The sequence below is a fragment of the Staurois parvus genome, unplaced genomic scaffold (genome assembly GCF_062004578.1).
Source record: "Staurois parvus isolate SC_StPar_1 unplaced genomic scaffold, SC_StPar_1.0 ptg000342l, whole genome shotgun sequence".
NCBI classification, from domain to species: Eukaryota; Metazoa; Chordata; class Amphibia; order Anura; family Ranidae; genus Staurois; species Staurois parvus.
Window position 1 is genome coordinate 332,415 of NW_028318138.1, and position 12,717 is coordinate 345,131.

Sequence of the window (12,717 nt, forward strand, 5' to 3'; positions counted from 1 at the left end):
AATGTCTGCAAGAATGCAGCCAGAGAGAAGGAGAAATGATTGCCTTTACAGCCTTTTTGGGTGTAAAAGCAATGTGTAAAAAAAAAATAAATAAATAAATCTTCATCACCCCCCACAAGTAGTACAGTATCACTATGATGACACTGTACTGCTAGGGTGACAGTATGTTAAAAAAAACCCCACTAAGAATAATATTAAAAAAAAATAAAAATGTCAAAACATTTTAGAAAACTTATCATTTTTGGTTATAAACTAATTTAGGTTATTTTTTTTTTTACTAAAAAGAAAGCTGAATACATTTTGGCCAAGATTTATGAAGAAAGATTATTTATTTGCAAAATTTTATAAGAAAAACACTTTTTTTTTCAAAATGTTTGGCCTTTTTCATTTATATAGCAAAAAAATTTAAATCCCAGGGGTGAATAAATAACACCAAAATAAAGTTTTATCTGTCTCAAAAAAACTGCTAAAAAATTCATATGGGTGCAGTGTTGCATGACCGCACAATTGTCATTCAAAGTGTGATAGCGCTGAAAGCTGAAAATTGGCCTGGACAGGAAGGTGAAAGTGTCCGGACTGGAAGTGGGTAGCCTCCCTGGCGGTATTTCCGAGTGTAGCTCGGGGTAAAGTTTTAGCACCACAAGCGGTAACCCCGAGCTACACTCGGGAATACCCTGCAGCGCTGCTCCGCAATCCCTCAATCACTTACCTTGCCCTGCGCTCCCGCGATGTCCCTCCTGCAGTGTCCCCGGCAATGTAATGCGACGGATTCCGGGTGCATCTGTCTTCTGGGTTCCGTTCCCTGTGACGTTGGGACGTACGGGGGACGGAACGGCAGGAAATTTGAAAATGACAAAAAGTGACATTCACTAAAATCACATAGTAAAACATTACTGTATCAAACCATTTCACATACATTTTGTCCCGAGTGCTTTGTCCTGTCCCCTGCCTGCATTTTTACTGTTCTTTCTGCCTGGAAACTGAGAAACGTCCATGGCGTCCAAAAAGCGTCCCTTTAGGTCAAAAGTGGTTTTAGATCAGCTAGAGAACAGCGATAGTAAATCAGAACCACTTGCAGAATTGAGTGATAATGATTCGTGGGGGAAATTCGTCATCAGACACTGAAAACGATTTTCCGACTTTTCTCAGTGATGTTCGAACTTGGCGCTCTATTTCAAATTTCAGTGTTTTTGGTTTGATTATAAATAATATTGAATTAAATTTATTATTATTATATTATTATTTTTTATGATTATTTATTGAATAAAAATGTATGATTTCGTGTTTCAAGTTTTATCCTACCCGGGATGTTTACTAGACTCTTGTTCGGACAGATTTCAGTGAGTTATTCCTAAAAATTACAGGCCTACAATTAAAAAAATACATATTTCCATGCAATAAAATGTACCGCTTTGAGCACAGAAATATGGACATAATCAGACCGCTAGGGAGGTTAATATTGTCAATGTTACATATTGTTTATACTGAAAAGACTACGTTTTTCTTTAGGAACTGTATTATATGTCTTCTAACCCCCTGTATACTGCCATAATAACCCCTGTACGCTCCCCTGTTTACCTCACATCCTCTGCCCCCCTGACATTTTTTACTGCACCCCCCGCATCAAGCCAGCTAGATCCGGCCTTGCTTTAAAGCTGATGAATAATTTAGAAAGGAATATGCTACAACTAAATTTTTTTTATACTTAACATTTTTGTGGCATTTTTCATAAATACTCATACGCAGATGTTGCAGACTTTGTTATGAAAGTACATTTCTAAGTAGGACGTTCCCTTGAGGTCATGTAGGTTTCTTTTGTTGCAGCAGAATGTCATTCAGTTTAAATGACAAGTTTATAATTGTAAGAACCTGTAATTGATATCACGTGCTAACAGTGCAGTAGAACGCACAGTCATTTCCCCGGGGCACAAATCTCTTCTGAGTTTCATGGCAAAATAAATGCTTGCATGATAACAATCAGATCATTACTATGTCTTTTTTTTGTATGTCTGCTGTTTCACTAGAAATTGAGTAACTGTGCATTTTGCGTCATCTTTTATTGCGACAGTTTGTTGTTTGTACTGCTTCTTAGGGTGGGTCTGAAGTTCACAGGTGCACAGCCAAAGTGAACAGGTTGCTTCATGTTATTTTTTGATGCGACAAGAAGAGCAATTCACAGTCTCCAGTCCTGGTGTGTTAAGTGTTTTACTCCTTCAAGATCAGGGCATTTTCTGCTATTCTGCACTATTTTAACTGGCAATTGTACAGTCATGCAACACTGCACCCAAATTAAATGTGTAACGGAACCGACCCCAACTGCACTTGGGTACTTCCGTTAGAATACTGCTTCCCCGTCCGAACACTGATAACAGACACCACTGCTGACCATACAAGACTAGACGACACCAGTCTTAAAGTAATCCAGAAGGTAAACTAGTTTATTTGAACACAGATACAAGATATATACAGTCAGGGAACAATCCCCCCTCCCTGCATAATGACACAGGGCAGGGCAATCTACATTTAGTAACAAGAGACACACAGGTATTCAAACTTCACAGCAGACAGTCCCATCAGGAGGGAGGGCTGCTGGAGACACCCCACACTAAGCTAATACACATAAACACATACATCCCATAATAGTTTGCTCCCAAGCAAGACACAAAATAGAACAATGGGATGCAGCCACACAACACCAAACAATCCACAACCCCCCCACCCCAATATTAGGACAGATCACCCTGTACCCCTAACAGGCACAGGGTGATTTACACATAAGAGGGATATGGGGAGCTGAGACAGTTGTCTCCCCACCTCTCCAAAGTGAGCTGGGTTCCATGGGCCCCCCACACAAAGTGACTCCCGTCACAAAATGTATATCTTTTTTTTTTCACACAAATAGAAGTGTCTTTTGGTGGTATTTGATCACCACTGGGATCACCAATCAGCTTGTTTCAGTCATTGGTCATTGGTTGAGACCTGCTGACAAAATCTCACCATTTCCTATTACAGACCTTGCATTAGCCGAGCCTGCACCTGCCGTCCGTTTGCAGTACATTTGCTGTGAGCAGGCAGCCAGGGGTTAAGCAGTATGACACATGAGTGGTATTAACCACTTGTCCTCCAGAGGATGTATCCCCCTTCCTGACCAGGCCAGTTTAACCGACAATTGCGTGGTCATGAATTTAAATTTACGTCCTTTTTTTCCCACGGATTGAGCTTTCTTTCAGCGGTATTTGATCACCTGTGCGTATTTTATTTTTTGCGCTATAAAAAAAAGACCAGCAATTTTGAGAAAAAAAATATATTGTTGTCTTTTTGCTATTAAACATCCAGTAAAAAATTAAAAAAATCTAATTTCATCATAAATTAAGGCCAAAATGTATTCTGCTCCATGTCCTTGCTAAACAAAATCCCAATATGTGTAAATTAATTGGTTTGTGTGAAAGTTATAGCGTTTACAAATGGCGGTATAGATACTGGAATTTTTTTTTTTTACTAGTAATGGTGGCGATCAGCAACTTATAGCGGGACTGTGGCGGACATTCTGAAACTGGGGTGAACTGATTTTCGTGTCACTGACATCCCCAGTGACACCAATACAGTGATCAGGGCTAAAAAAAAAAGCACTGACACTGTACTAACGGAACTGGGCAGGAAGGAATTAACATGAGGGTGAACAAAGGGATAACTGTGTGCAGGGAGTGTTTTACTAGGGGGGCGTGTCAATGTGCTTCACTGTAAGCACATTGCTTTGGATGGCTGTGCTGTGCACCTGAGCTGAGAGGGAGAACTGTTAGTAAACAAAACATGCTTGGTAATCACCGTGCACCGGCGGGTAATCATCAGCTGCGACCTGGTGATTGACAGCCGTGGCCGCGAATGGTAGGGCGCACGCATGGCTCGTTCACACCCCCTACCCAGAGATGCAAAATCACTTATATATACGTGATTTTGTGCACCCGTGCCACCCTGTAGCAGTAATTTTGCTATAGGGCGGTCAGGAAGCGGTTAAATACTAAGAGTACCACCTTCCCAATTTCACTTGGATAATAATTTTGCTTTTTGTCACACTGGGACTATAGACATAGGGACTGCTACAGTTGCAAGAAAAAGTATGTGAACCCCTTGGGATTACATGGAGTTTTGCATGAATTGGGCATAAATTGTGCTCTGAACGTCATCTAAGTCACAACAATAGAAGAACACAGTCTGCTCAACATAATACTACACAAACATTAGATGTTGCCATGGTTTAATTGCACATAACATGTAAACATTCACAGTGCAGGGAGGAAAAAGTATGTGAGGCCCTAGCTTAATGACTTCTCCCAGAGCTAATTGGAGCCAGGAGTGAGCCAACCTTGACTCCAATCAGTGTGATGATATTGGATGTGTTGCTGACAGCTGTCCTGCCCTTAAAAAACGCACACCTGTTTTGGGTTTACTGGTTTCAAGAAGCACTGTCTGATGTGAACCATGCCTCGCAGAAAAGAGCTCTCAGAAGACCTACGATCAAGAATTGTTGACTTGCATGAAGCTGGAAAGGGTTACAAAAGTATCTCCAAAAGCCTTGATGTTCATGTGTCCACGGTAAGACAGACTGTCTACAAATGGAGAAAGTTTAGCACTGTTGCTACTCTCCCTAGGCAACATCTAATGTTTGTGTAGTATTATGTTCAACACACTATGTTCTTCTATTGTTGTGACTTAGATGACGTTCAGAGCACATTTTATGCCCAATTCATGCAAAACTCCACGTAATCCCAAGGGGTTCACATACTTTTTCTTGCAACTGTAGGTTTAAAGGATAGGTTAACCTGAATATGGGTGTAACATGTAACAGAAGGTGAACTTATCCTTTAAAGCTGAAGTTGAGGTATGAACATTTTTCCATAGTTACATTGCTCCAACTTGAGCCAGTCTAAGTATGAATGTGCCATACTTGGCTGATCCCAGTGGAAGGTGGAAATGACTGTAGTAGGCATCACTCCTACGGTGATTGCCGCAGTCTTCTGGGTTCCATGCTGAGTGGGTGTGTTGCTGCTTAGAGAACTGAGGAGATCACTCATTGGGCATCAGCACCATTCAAAGAACACTTTGATTTTCTCAACGAACATGAAACTTTCACAGATTGGATGAGGTGGAGATGGTGTTGTTAACAGCCTGCCTGTGAGGAAGAATTTATTTGAGAGTCTTAGAGCTTTTATCTCGAAAATCAAGTATGCAATGACAGCTCCCATATTTCTATCCTTACAACTTCTATGTAACTTTGGTAAGCTGCTACTTGGGCTACATGTTGGGATCCTAGTTTGGATTTGAGCAGTGTATCAATGAAAGCAAAAGATATTTAGACTCACTAGCATGATAGAGATAATATTTTGCCAAGGGTAAGACTATGGGAGTACCTGTTTTCATCAGATGGTGGGATTGAAAGCTTTATGCAATGGACACTTCTTACCTCTGGTTCACATATATGTGGCCGCGCGGGCTGCGTTTTGCGTGGGCATGAGAGCCCATTCATTTGAATGAACTCCCGTGCCCCGGAAGAAGTCCCTGCACTTTTTCTGAAAACGCAGCCCACATGGGAACCTTGGTTCCCAGTACGGTTGCATTTTCCAGTGCGGGCGGCGTGCCTTAGAATTAAGGGCACCCACCTGCAGGTCCGCATTCCTCTGTGTGGGTGGTGCGGCTTCACAGATTTTCGTGCAGATCCACAGCGGCATCACCCGCACATATGTGAACCAAGCCTTAGAGCAGGGGTCTCCAAACTATGGCCCTCCAGCAGTTGAAGTACTACTAGTCCCATCATGCCTCTGTCTCTGGAAGTCTTGCCTATGGCTGTCAGAGTCTTGCAAGGCCTCATGGGACTTGCAGTTTCTCAACACCTGGAGGGCCATAGTTTTTAGACCCCTGCCTTAGAGCAATCCTTGTGAAGGCCTTGCTGGTGGCAACTGGTGATTAGGCAGGCTAAAGCAGAGCAGCAGTCCTTAGGCTCGTTTATGGCTGTGGTCAGGTCATGACTTGTTACCAGCTAGATGGCATAGGTGCCAGACAGCAAGACAAAACCTAAATCAAGGAAGTTTTGCCTTAGATCAGGGGTGGCGAACAAGTTAGACACAAAGAGCCAAAATTTTAAACTGTGAAAGTCAGAGAGCCACACCACGCAGTGACCTGCCAAAACAGACAAACACTCACACAAAAACCCATAATTAAAACCATATTATTCACCATAACACTTTCTTCTCCTTACAAAACAACAATGTGTTCATTTCAAGGTAAGTGTCCACCCTCAACACACACATCAAATGCAACTTAGCCAGAGTTAACACATCAACTACCCTGGAGGTTGCTGTGGCACCTGTCTCTCTCTCTCTCACTCTAACACACAAGTATACAAAAAAAAATTCTGAACTAATGGATTGCAGACACGGTACAGGAGATGACCAGAGACTGCGGACAGCACAGGAGATGACCAGAGACTGCGGACAGCACAGGGATGACCAGAGACTGCGGACAGCACAGGGATGACCAGAGACTGCGGACAGCACAGGGATGACCAGAGACTGCGGACAGCACAGGGATGACCAGAGACTGCGGACAGCACAGGGATGACCAGAGACTGCAGACAGCACAGGGATGACCAGAGACTGCAGACAGCACAGGGATGACCAGAGACTGCGGACAGTACAGATGACTGCTGACCTTTGGGGAGGTGGGGAGCGGGTACCTGAATTTGACAGGTACCCGCTCTTATTTCCGCAGAGTTTTTGTTTGATCTTACCTGTTCCTCGATCCAGCCGCACGCTGTCTTCCCGGCTTCTGTAATGGCGCTCGGCATGACAGCCGGGTGCCCAGTGCGCATGAACGAGAAGCACTTGCGCTTTGTGATTAGTCCGGCGGCTTCTGGGATCTGTCATGTGTCCCAGGTACCGCCTTACCATTCACAAAAAGCACCGCTTCTTGCGCATGCGCACTTGGCACCAGGCTGTCATGCCCAGTGCCCACACTACAGAATCCGGAAGACAGCACGCCGCTGGATAGAGGAACAGGTAAAAATAAGAGAAACGTGAAACTTGGCAAAGAGCCGCAGTATACAAAATATGATAAGAGGCAAAGAGCCGCATTCATTTTGGCCGGGAGCCGCACACGGCTCGAGAGCCGCGTGTTCGCCACCCCTGCCTTAGATCATTGCCAGAGGTAGCTAGAGCTCACCGTCAAAACAGATCATAGAAGAAATATGTGGTCAAGAAACATAGCAGATGCCAGAATAGAACCCAGAGGTCTGCAAGAGGACCTAAAGAGTGGTAGAAACCAGAAAGTAAATCAGAAGAATTCTAAGCAGTGGTAGGTAAAAAGTAAGCATTGGTAGAATGAGGCCATGAAGATTGAGCAGAACACTGACTGCCGGGATGAGAGCTTCAGCAGTGAGTCTATGAGAGTATGTTTGTGGCTTCGAAAACATGGTGGTCAATTATTGCTTGCTGTATGGTGTCCAGAACACAATGCTTTTACTTTTCACAAAAACAAACAGAACATGCCAGGAAGGGTATAAACATCAAAGACTACACCTTACACACCCATTCCTTCCACCCAGTAAATAATAAGCAGTAAATAACATGTCTAGTGTTTAACTTATTGGATAATTAAATTCAATAACCAATAAACCATAACTTTTCAATTGTCACAAAACAAAGAAGTGATGCCATAAGAAAATCTTTGATAACTGAAGACATTATCTGGTCACGTTCTTCTTAGGGTGCTTTATACTCTTACCAAGTTCATAAATTCAGTTAATGTTTTTAGCTGACCATAATTTACCTGAATAACTTTGAATTTGTCCGAAAAGGAAAGGTTTCCATTGTAAAAGAACATCCTGCATCTCACTGTAACATTATGAGTTATTATATTTATGATGTAAGTACATTTCAATAAACTGTGTTTATTAAAGTTTATGCATCACCGCAACACAGATATCTAGTACATGCCTGCAGGGCAGTTACAGGTATTATTAAATATTATTATCCAGATGGCGACACCTTACCTCTCCCTTGTACTTTCCTAATAATTGTTAGCTGAAACGTGTGAACTCATTAATACTGAAATTGTAAAATCTTGTAATTTGTTACACCCAGGGATGTTGCAATTCAGGGGGATTCTTAAAATTTAATCTGTGCTGGGTTTGATTAAGATCACACATTGATCAGTGAAGTCAACTTGACACAGTTAAAATGTAGGGTAACATGGCAGATTAGTGGTTAGTGCTCCTACAGTGCTGGTTAAAGTGTAACTAAGCCCCCGGCCACATCGGGTGTGATTTGCCATGCGTTTTGCATGCCTTGCAACTTGCAAATCGCATGCCAAGTCGCACCTTATTGCCCGCAATTGGAGCGGTCATATCAGTGCGCTTCCAATTTGGTCGGAGCCGCACCAATTTCAAAAGTATTACATGCACTACTTTTGGTGTGATTTGCATAGACATCTGTATCAGATGTCTTCCAAATTGAACCCTGAAATCGGTGGGTCCCCCGACTTTGAAATTACATGACTTCACTGTAAGTCGCACAATTTCAAAATCAGGCTTGATGTGAACGGAGGGTAAAGGCAAAACTTTTTTTTTTAGTGTTGGATAGAGTGGAGATGGATTAGAACCCCTGTCTGTTTTTATTGCTGTCTGTGTCCCTGTTAAGGAGATTCAGCCTCTCTATTTGTCCTGTTTACTAGTATAAGAAAATACCAAATCATGTGTTGTCCCCAGAAAACTAATAGAGGGGAAGGGAATTCCCTTAACCACTTCAGCTCTCACATCTGTTCACCCCTTATGGACTTGAGCAATTTTTACATTTCTGCTATGGACCTGTTTATTCCGTGATAATTACTTAAGATAAATACGTAATACATATGGCCCCCTTCGCACGGGCGTTCATTTTTTTTCATCAGTTCAGTCATGGTTTTTCCAAGAAAAAACGGATCAGTTTACATCCGTTTTTCATCCATTTACATCCGGTTCTAGTTTTTTACTGGAAGAAAAATAGGATTTTCTTCCATTCAAAAAAATGGATGTTAACCTGTATTGTATTGCAAGTGTACTCCCTGGCAAGTGTAGCTCGGGGTTAACTTTCAGTACCAGAAGCGGTAACCCCGAGCTACACTCGGGAATACCTTGCAGCGTTGCTCCGGGATCCCTCGAGCACTTACCTTGTCCTTTGCTCCTGCGATGTCCCCACTGCAGCGTCCCCGGCCATCTCCTCCGGCCGATGCCGGCATCCGTCTTCCGTTCCCTGCGAGCGTCGGGACATACGGGGGATGGAACCAGCGGGAAATTCAAAAATGTTAAAAGTGACATTCACTAAATACACTACAATCACATAGTATAACATTACTGTATCAAACCATTTCACATACATTTTGTCCCGAGTGCTTTGTCCGGCGCCCTGCCTGCATTTTTACTGTTCTTTCTGCCTGGAAACTGAGAAAAGTCCATGGCGTCCAAAAAGCGTCCCTTTAAGTCAAAATCGGTTTTAGACCGGCTAGAGAACAGCGATAGTAAATCAGAACCACTTGCAGAATTGAGTGATAATGATTCGTGGGGGAAATTCATCATCAGACACTGAAAACGATTTTGCGACTTTGCTCAATGATGTGCGAACTTGGCGCTATATTTCAAATTTCAGTGTTTTTGGTTTGATTACATTATTGAATTAAATTTATTATTATTTTATTATTATTTTTTATGATTATTTATTAAATTATAATTTATGATTTCGTGTTTGAAATTTTATCATACCTGAGATGTTTACTAGACTCTTGTTCAGACAGATTTCAGTGAGTTATTCCTAAGAATTACAGACCTATAATAAAAAAACAACACATTTCCATGTCAATAAATGTACCGCTTTGAGCACAGAAATACTGACATAATCAGACCATAGGGAGGTTAATGGATGCGGACGTTAACAGATGTAAACAGATGATCATCTGTTTGCATTCACTAGTCCATAGAAATACAGGGGTGTCCATTTTTCATCCATAAACGGACAAATGAATAAAGGATATACAGAACACCCGTGTGAAAGGTACCTATATAATTTTTTTTAAGGGCAAACCAGGTTCTCTTTTCGTGAATATTGTCTTGCAACAATGAGTTTTACTTAAACAATGAAACGTAACAAAACGCACTTTTTCTTTTTAGTGTTAGTTTAAAAATAAATAGTGTTACTGCACATAAAAAAGTGCATTTTATTCTGTAATTTGTTCTGTTTAAAATGATACTAAAATTATGATTCTGCTACAAAGCATTGCAAAGTTATTTCCAAATAAATAAAGCGGGTTTTTTCAATTTTGCACTTTTCTAAATGTGAATTTGGTAAATATTTGTTACAGGAGTAAAAATATTAACAAACAAAACCAAAACAAATTTAAATATTATTAGTTAATACAATATAAATTACAAAAAAAACAGCAGGAAAATAATAATTGATTGGAGAAGGAGGATAAGGAGTTAATTAGCGGTGATTAGCATAAACTAAGACCCTGTTCACATTATTTTTTTTTCAAATAGCGGGCGGAATCAATGCGATTCTGCCTGCGCTTTGAAAACGCACTGTAAAAGTGTAAAAACACTCAATCACATTTTCAGGTGCCATTCATTTAAATGGCACCTGAAAACGCAGGGCGTTTTTACCGCATTTTTCTGCATGGCAATGATTGCGTAAACAAAATCGTGGAAAACGCAGCGCCTAAATAAGGTTCTGGATGTGTGTTTTCACACTTTTACAGTGCGTTATCAAATCGCAGACTGAATTGCAGTGATTACGCCTGTGATTTGAAAAAACCCAGTGTGAATGGAACCTTGCACTGCATGCGAATTAGAAATCATGCGACCTTACTTGAAGTTGCATGATTTCAAAGCCACATGTCAATGCGACTTCAGATGCGACTTGCAACTTTGTCCACAGATGTCTGTGCACCTGGAATTGCAAAAGTAGTGTAGTGTCTCACTGATTAGAATGGTTCCATTGCCAATTATAATTGGATGCAATTTGTCATGCGATTTGAACAGTCAAATTGCGTGACAAGTTGCATCACTGTAAACCAGAACCTAGCTGACTTCATCTGCATATCGAAGTTAATCCCTTTGATCTGTAGATGAATAAACAGATACAAAATGAAACAATATTTTTTTTTTTAGCAGTGTTGTTGATAAACATTGCTGGACTGCTTTAGTTTGACAGTTCCAGCTGTCAGAACCTTCTCTGTGTACTCTTTGATTAATCAGAGCTGATTACTGTGACAAGGGAGGTCCTGGCAGCAGGGCAGAAAGACTGGACGTGTTATACATGCCCTGTGTACGATGATGACATTTATTTGGCCGTGTCTAACACGTCCAGAGTCTGCAACTGGTTAATTTGCAGCGATTTCCTCTCACTTCTTGTTTGACTATGGGACAGGATGTGAAGTGAAATCTCCACAATGGGACAAAGATAGTGAAAAAAAATCTAAATTCATACAAGAAACTCTAGTACAGCCACCCTCAACTAGGGTTCCTCCAGAGATTGTTTCTTGGCCTGTGAATGATTGAACCCCCATTTGATAGCAGCGTGACACCAAGAATCTTTTTAGCGGTTTGTAAGGGTTACATTCTTCCTATGGACTAGCAAGGTTTTAATGGGTGTTTTCCTCAATGGCCCCCTAATAAATTTGTTTTAATAAGAGTGCCATGACACCTGAACATTATTTTAGGGGTTCTAATGGTGAAAAAAGGTTGAAAAGGCTGCTCTAGTAGCAATATTACCAGTATTAGTCTCTTATGTGCATATTATTAGCTGAGACTTGGTTCACACTACTAGGACCTGAAAGTCGCACGACCTACTTGAGTACTACTTTGAGGCAACTCCAAAGAAACTCTGAAGCAACTTTCAGGGAATGCCTGGGTAATCTTCCAAATCACATCAATATAGATGAGGATCTGACCTGGAGGCGACATTAAAGTCTATGGGCACAAGTCGGATAGTAGTCGCTTTGTAGTAGTACAGGAACTTATTCTAAAATCGGAGCGACTTCAGTAGTGCTAATTAAGACAGTTCTCATTGACTCTCATTGTATGTCCTTTTATGGCAGCTTAAGGGTTAGGGTTGGGATTCATTAATTTTATTGGTGGGTCCCATGCCCTAGTCTGGGGGTCTCCAAACTTGCTAATGAAAGGGCCAGTTTGCTGTTCTTCAGACTTTAGGGGGGCCGGACTGTGCCTAGCGATAGTAAACAATGCCCAATCCTTGGTATTAGGGGGATAAATAGCTGGTATCAGTGGGAGGAATAGTCGCCCATTTTTATTGTCAGTGTAAGGAATGATGCCCCTTTGTTGGTGTTAGTGGAAGGAATAGCACCTCAAGGACTGGATAAAGGCAAGCATCTGGTCCCAGGGCCACGGTTTGGAGACCACTGCCCTAGTCAGTCCAAGATGAAAGTATTCTCTGTATGTTTACTATATTTTTTCAAGACCATATACCTTTTTTTTAGCATAACTGTGTTTGTACTAGACCTTTTCTTGAGTGCTAAAAGTATTAAATACTTTTTTTTTTATAAGAATGGAGCATTAAATTACAGTTATACACTGACCAGCCACTTTATTAGGTACACCTTAGTCAAGAAAATATCCCCCACACCATTACACCACCACCAGTCTGAAGAGTTGATACAAGGCAGGATGGATCCATG

General features: G+C 41.4%; 1 protein-coding gene across 1 annotated transcript in view; it reads left to right on the forward strand.

Moving 5' to 3' along the window:
* The window catches only part of RHCG (Rh family C glycoprotein), a 181,573-nt gene that overhangs the window by 120,581 nt on the left and 48,275 nt on the right, over window positions 1-12,717 (forward strand). The window lies entirely within an intron of this gene.